Source organism: Triticum urartu, unplaced genomic scaffold (genome assembly GCF_056163025.1).
Source record: "Triticum urartu cultivar PI428250 unplaced genomic scaffold, HENAU_Tu73 scaffold2, whole genome shotgun sequence".
In the NCBI taxonomy this organism is placed as follows: Eukaryota; Viridiplantae; Streptophyta; class Magnoliopsida; order Poales; family Poaceae; genus Triticum; species Triticum urartu.
In genome coordinates this window covers 7833065-7840904 of record NW_028260368.1, presented here as the reverse complement: position 1 = coordinate 7840904, position 7840 = coordinate 7833065, and the positions used below count along the sequence as shown (strand labels likewise).

The window sequence follows — 7840 nt, the reverse complement described above, 5'->3', positions numbered from 1 at the left end:
ATCGAACGTACTCCCCCCTGGATGCGGGAATAGCAACATGAACTAAATGTCCTGTCCAAGCCAAAGAACTTACCCCGAAAAGTCCTGACAAATGATGATTGAGACGAGATTCCGCGTTTTTGAACCACGAAAGGCTTGGTTTCCATTTGGGTTGTAGATGTAACCAACCCGCTATTAAGGACAGCGTAGAAAGAAATAATAGAAAAAGAGCTCCAGTATAAAGATCCTCATTGGTGCGTAATCCTATTGTATACCACCACTGATAAACTCCAGAATAAGCAATATTCACTGGACCAGCAGCACCTCCTCGAGTAAAGGCTTCCACAGCGGGTTGACCAAAAATGAGGATCCCAAATCGCATGAGCAATAGGTCTTACGTGTAAAGGATCCTGTATCCATGATTCAAAATTTCCTTGCCAAGCTACATGAAACAGATTTCCGGACGTCCATAGAAAGATTATTGCTAATTGCCCAAAGTGAGAAGCAAAAATGTTCTGATAAAGACGTTCTTCAGTAATATCATCATGACTTTCGAAATCATGTGCGGTAGCAATACCAAACCAAATACGACGAGTAGTGGGGTCCTGAGCTAAGCCTTGGCTAAACCTGGGAAATCTTAATTCCATAATGCCTTTCAAATCCTCCTAGCCACTATCCTACTGCAATAATTCTCGCTAAGAAGAATGCCCATGTCGTGGCAATTCCACCCAGAAGGTAATGGGTTACTCCTACAGCGCGTCCTTGTATAATGCTCAAGGCTCTAGGCTGAGTAGCAGGAGCAACTTTTAATTTGTTATGAGCCCAAACGATAGATTCAATGAGTTCTTGCCAATAACCACGGCCGCTGAATAAAAACATTAAACTGAAGGCCCAGACAAAAATGAGCACCTAAGAAAAAAAGACCATATGCAGATAATGAAGAACCATAAGACTGAATGACTTGCGATGCCTGTGCCCACAAGAAATCTCGAAGCCACCCATTAATCGTAATGGAACTCTGTGCAAAGTTTCCCCCTGTAATATGAGTTACCACCCCTTGATCACTTATAGTACCCCAAACATCCGACTGCATTTCCAACTGAAATGGAAAATGACTACCGAAATTGCATTGTACATCCAGAATAAACCTAAGAAAACATGATCCCAGGCGGATACTTGACATGTTCCCCCTCGGCCAGGCCCATCGCAAGGAAAGCGAAAACCTAGATTTGCTTTATCGGGTATCAAACGGGAACTCCGAGCAAATAAAACACCTTTCAAAAGTATTAATACAGTCACATGTATGGTAAATGCATGAATGTGATGGACTAAAAAATCTGCGGTTCCTAATGGAATAGGTAACAAAGCCACTTTGCCACCTACTGCTACTAACTCGCCGCCTCCCCACGTTAAGCTAGTACTTGTTGTTGCACCAGGAGCTGTTACGCCAGGCGCAGTAGCATGGATATTTTGTACCCATTGAGCAAAGATAGGTTGTAATTGTATGGCAGTATCCGAAAACATATCTTGTGGACGGCCTAAAGCACTCATGGTATCATTATGAATGTACAAGCCAAAACTGTGAAAACCTAGAAATATACATACCCAGTTAAGGTGGGATATGATTGCATCGCGGTGTCTAAGGACGCGATCTAATAGATCGTTGTATCGAGTAGTTGGATCATAGTCTCTTACCATAAAAATTGCTGCATGTGCAGCAGCACCGACTATTAGAAATCCGCCAATCCACATGTGGTGTGTGAACAAGGAAAGTTGTGTACCATAGTCAGTAGCTAGGTATGGATAGGGAGGCATAGAATACATATGATGAGCTACAACAATGGTTGTAGAGCCTAGCATAGCTAGGTTAAGAGATAATTGAGCATGCCATGACGTTGTTAAGATTTCATAAAGACCCTTATGGCCTTGTCCTGTAAATGGGCCCTTGTGAGCCTCCAAAATATCTTTAAGTCCATGGCCAATACCCCAATTGGTCCTATACATATGACCTGCGATTAGGAAAAGAATAGCAATAGCTAAATGATGGTGCGCAATATCGGTCAGCCAGAGACCACCGGTTACTGGATCTAGTCCTCCGCGAAAAGTCAGAAATTCTGCGTATTTGGACCAATTTAAAGTGAAAAAAGGGGTTGCTCCTTCGGCAAAACTAGGATAAAGTTGAGCCAAAAGGTCCCGATTCAAGATAAATTCATGAGGAAGTGGTATCTCTTTAGGATCCACCCCAGCGTCAAGAAATTGGTTAATTGGTAAAGATACATGAATTTGGTGCCCCGCCCAAGAAAGAGACCCAAGTCCTAATAATCCCGCTAAGTGGTGATTCAACATGGATTCTACATCTTGGAACCAGGCCAATTTGGGAGCGGCTTTGTGATAATGGAACCAACCAGCAAAAAGCATTAACGCTGCAAAAATCAATGCACCAATTGCAGTACAATAGAGTTGTAATTCACTAGTTATTCCAGATGCTCGCCAAAGCTGAAAAAAACCAGAGGTTATTTGGATTCCTCGGAAACCCCCGCCTACATCACCATTCAATATTTCTTGCCCTACTATAGGCCAAACTACCTGAGCACTGGGTCCAATGTGAGTAGGATCACTTAGCCATGCTTCATAATTGGAAAAACGGGCGCCATGAAAGTACATGCCACTCAACCAAAGAAAGATAATGGAAAGTTGCCCGAAATGAGCACTAAAGACTTTTCGAGAAATCTCCTCCAAATCACCAGTATGACTATCGAAATCGTGAGCATCAGCATGTAGGTTCCAGATCCAAGTGGTAGTATCAGGGCCCTTAGCTAGTGTTCTTGAGAAATGGCCGGGTCTGGCCCATTCCTCAAAAGATGTTTTTACAGGATCCCTATCCACAACAATTTTTACTTCTGGTTCCGGCGAACGAATAATCATTAAGTCCTCCTCTTTCCGGACAAGACATACAAAGAGACCCGCCAACTGTCTTTTTAGTGAATCTTTGAAAGATATATATTTTGAAAGATAGATTTTGAAAGATAGATTTTGAAAGATAGATATTGTGATTAGTTCTTTTCTTTACTATCTACCATCCTTCTATTTTTTTTTTAGTTATTCACTGGAGCAATTATATATTGAAGTCAATCCGAGGCAAGTGTTCGGGTCTATTATGACATAAAGATTAGGTGCCTAACGGACATTGTTTATCTTGAAAAACAAATATTTCTCGACGTAAGAAAAAAATCTTTTTTATTTTTAATTTAAGAAACTAGTGTATTTTTTTTGAGGGCATAAGCTCCTATCTATATCTACTTTCCTTGAGCATAATATAGGGTTTTTTATTTGATTCTAAATTCCAAGATAACTCATTAGAATTATTAATAAGATGGTCCTAATATATTAGCAATATTTAGATTGCCCCCTCTTTTTATTCACTTTATTACTTCTATTCTAGACCCTATCCCTATGGTTTATTCTTATGAAATATCATATAAAATAGAAGGTATAAGAAATGGATATAATGAAATTCTTGATTCGATCTTACGACCTAATTTATTTGATTAATGGATCAACAACCAAACCACCCATTTTATGAAAAAGAAGGAGCATGGTCTTATTCAAATTCAAAGCGCTTCGTAATCTTCAACCAGTTCTGTGCTTCAATATAATTTCCCGGAGTAAGCGCTATAGCTTGTTTCCAATATTCAGCAGCTTGATCAAACCAAGCTTCCGCAATTTCCGAATCACCCTGTAGAATGGCCTGTTCTCCTCGGTCGGAATAGGAAGTTCCTTCCCTTAGAACCGTACTTGAGAGTTTCCTACCTCATACGGCTCAGAAATTGCTATCTGAATTTCCCCTATCTTAACTGAATTCGATTTATCAAAAATCGATCCAATTTGTTCTTGGGTTAAGCAGAAGAAATTAATTACCTAAGTTTCAAACCCTAATTTTTATCAATAATCAGTTTGATCTTTTTTCCCACCTTCAGAAGAATGAAGCATAGATAGATATAGAGCCTTCGTTCAAATTTTCTGAGAGGTAACTATCCCGGTTTCATATATGAAATCTCTATAGAATCCTTGAAAAAGACTTTTTTCCATAAGAAAGAAAAAAGAACTTACTATCTTTGGGATCTGATACTACACCGCTGCTTAATCCCTTAGTGGATCGGCTCTATTACATAAGCGGATTCCTAAATTTTGCCCCATATCATGGGATAAGTAAGCAGTTTTTTTTAGTTGTATCGACCCAGTCGCTCACTAATTGATCTTTACGGTGCTTTCTCTATCAATTTGAGAAACTTTATCCATAGAGTAGTAGTATAGGCCATACTTTCTTCGTTTTTTGATTCTCGTGAAGTGTCCTTCCTTCCTACAGCTGATAGGGAAAAATCGTTGTTTTTACGATCCCTATGTAGAAAGCCCTTTTTTTCTAGTATTTACTAGAAAATTTGATCCTCTCTTTTTTTTTTTTCTTTCTATAGTGGAGATAGTCGCACGTAATGACAGATCACGGCCATATTATTAAAAGCTTGCGGTAAGAAGGGGTTTCGTTCTAGTGCCCGGAAATAATATTCCAAAGCCTTTGTATGCTCTCCATTGCTTGTGTGTATAAGGCCTATGTTATAGAGTATATAACTTCGATCATAGGGATCGATTTCTAGTCGCGTAGCTTCATAATAATTTTGCAAAGCTTCCGCATAATTTCCTTCGGATTGAGCCAACATCCGTTACGGTCGTTCATTCTATTCAAAAAATCTCCGTTCCAAAACCGTACATGAGGTTTTCATCTCATACGGCTCCTCCCTTCTGTACATAATAGTACTAAGCGAAATAATCTATAGAATCAAAATAGAATTAGTCCCGTCTCATTATGAACCGAAAGGGGCTGGTATTTTTCCAAGAAATCTCTAGCCAACCTTCCCACAAGAGGTTTTTCTTAACACCAATGAATTCTATTAATGCTAGAGGAAAACGATAGCTCCAATAATTTCTTTGTTCTCAACGCCTCCTATTTAGAGGAATTAGCTACTTCAACGATCTTTGATGGTTATAGGGGTATCCAAAGTACAAACCTGATGGTTGTTTGTTATCCCAACCATTCTTCCCAGCCCTGATACCGATCAGGAAAGGGGTAATTTCTAACAAAGTTTTTCTCTTGTTGATTCCTATTTCTAGGTGTAGTGCTTTTCTCCCCTATGCTGCCTACGGATACTAATAGAGTAGGATTGGCCTGTAATCCATACCATACCATATCCTGTAGGTGTAACCTTTCGCTCAATACTCAAATCTACAATTGAAGTATCTGAAGCCGCATCAATCGAGGATACACGACGGAAGGAATTGTTAGTTCGCCTCACCTTCCCGAAGCGTGGGTTTGTTTGCTTTACAAATTTGGTTCTCTCTATGCCAACCCCCCTCTCTTTTTCGTAAGACTGAGGTATAGGTAGGGCTAAAAAAAAGCAAAAAAAGAGTCAAATCGCACCATCTCTATAATAAGTAAATGCCTTTTTTTCTCCTGAGGTTGTCGGAATTATTCGCAATAAAATATTGGCTACAATTGAGGAGGTCTTATCAATGAAATTTCCATTTCCACGGGATCTAGGCATAATTCCCAACCCATTCTATATAGAATTGTTTTCATTCCTTCACAAAATAACATAAAAACAAACACATTCGATTCTTATAATTATAAATAGATTGATCCATATGCTCTACTCTAAATCCATATGCTTTAAATGGATAAGAGAGATATGGATTTTCCGCTCAGCTCAAATTGTATCCTTTTCCTTCTGCTTGGACACGAAGAGATATGAAATATTTGACTAAGACTGGATTTCATTCCACTTTCCTATTTCTGAACAACAACTTATGTTATCAACTATTTCGTGTTTTCAAAGTTATTAATTGTCTCATACCCTATTTTTGATTTCGATAGTATGGTGTAGCGTATCTTATGCAAACGGAATTCTAAGGTTTCTTTATTTTATTATGCAATAAGAAGAATTCTTCCATTTTCTTTTTCTTTAGTTGCGGGAAAACCCAAATTAAAACTTTTATTTTATAGCGAGCGCAATTTCTAGTAAAAAATCCTGTATCCTTCCACTTAGATCAAAAGGAATTTTTCCAATAGAACTATGGAACCCCCGAGTGGTTGCGGTTGTACCTGTACTGCAGGAATAAGAAAACTCGCTATTCACTCAGTTTATTTTCCATAATAAGTTATGTAGGAGAGATGGCCGAGCGGTTCAAGGCGTAGCATTGGAACTGCTATGTAGACTTTTGTTTACCGAGGGTTCGAATCCCTCTCTTTCCGTTTTTCTTAATTCATCAACGTTAAGGATCACAATGTATCAAATCAAATAACAATTTTTTCCAGCAATAATATAATATCTTATATTATCTTATTTTGATTTAATAGAAATTAGAAATTCTCTATAGCAAATTACTGTGGTATGTAAAATACACATAGAGGAAAAAAGAAAAAAGGATCCTAATCCTAGGGTTAATCAATTTTAGCTAGTTGATGGGAAAATACAAATTAATGGTAATGGTCTTAGGGCGATTTAGTTCGGGGAAAGGGGAAGGGGAAGAAAATTCTATGAACCTTTCCTTTTTTCGTTAAGTTCAAGTCTGACGAGAGTAATATTCTACAACTAACAACTCATTTATTTTGAGACCGACCCACTTCCTATCTAGGATTTTATTTACTAGTCCTTTATATTCCAACGTGTCAATCGCCAAATGCTTTGGCAATTTCCCCGGGTCCGATGAAGCAATATAATTTTGAACCAGACCTTTTGATCTTTGGTTATCTTTCGTAGTAATAATATCTCGGGGTTTGCAACGAAAACTTGGTATATTGACTATACGACCATTAACTAAAATATGTCTATGGTTGACTAATTGGCGGGCCCCAGGAATGGTTGAAGCCATACCCAATCGAAAAAGGATATTATCCAAACGCATTTCAAGTAATTGTAGTAAAACCTGGCCTGTTGACCTTTTTGCTTTTCCAGCGATATGTACATATCTAAGTAATTGTCGTTCTGTCAGACCATAATGAAAACGCAATTTCTGTTTTTCTTGAAGACGAATACGATATTGCTCCTTTTTCCCAGAATTGAATTTTTTTTTAAGATTACTTCCGGATTTAGGTGTTTTTCTAGTGAGTCCTGGTAAAGCTCCCAGACGGCGTATTTTTTTTAAACGAGGTCCTCGATAACGGGACATGAAGACTCCTTTTTTTATTTTATTGAAATTTCATTTTACACAATTAATTTCATTGTATTTACATTACAGAATACATCGAAATTAAAACTGAATTAAACTACAGGATAAACAGAGTAAAATCAACTAAAGTACCCCAAAAAATGGAATTTCATCAAAATCTTTTTTTTTTGTATATATATTATTTATTTTATTGTTTTGTATCTAGCAAAATTGTAAGGTAAAAAACATAAAAGATCCTGGATTCTCCATTTAATTCGGAAAAAAAGAGATTCTTGTTCGTAGAACATCGATAGAGAAAAAAAAGCCGACTATCGGATTTGAACCGATGACCCTCGCATTACAAATGCGATGCTCTAACCTCTGAGCTAAGTGGGCTTACATAACGGAAATAGTGTAACAAATAGAAATAGGTATAGTATAGGAAATCCGTAAAATCTCAGATATTAGTTATTAATCTTAGCTATTAACTAGTTCTAAATTTGAAGTTATACTTATAAAAATAAAAAAATACTAAAACTTCTTAAAGATAAAGTTAGCTTGATATGCTTAACTATAGGATATTAAAAAATAAAATTATAGAATTTATTGGTATTTTCATTCGATCATTATAGACTTTATTATTTGTTAATAATTTGAGGAT

The 7840-nt window shown here is 37.4% G+C and overlaps 2 non-coding genes across 2 annotated transcripts; one reads left to right on the top strand and one right to left on the bottom strand.

Moving 5' to 3' along the window:
- The first annotated feature begins 6196 nt into the window (after positions 1-6196).
- Positions 6197-6283, top strand: TRNAS-GGA (transfer RNA serine (anticodon GGA)). The gene has a single exon. It is a non-coding gene; the product is annotated as a tRNA-Ser (tRNA).
- A 1219-nt stretch (positions 6284-7502) lies between these two features.
- On the bottom strand, positions 7503-7575 carry TRNAT-UGU (transfer RNA threonine (anticodon UGU)). The gene has a single exon. It is a non-coding gene; the product is annotated as a tRNA-Thr (tRNA).
- Positions 7576-7840: the final 265 nt, after the last annotated feature.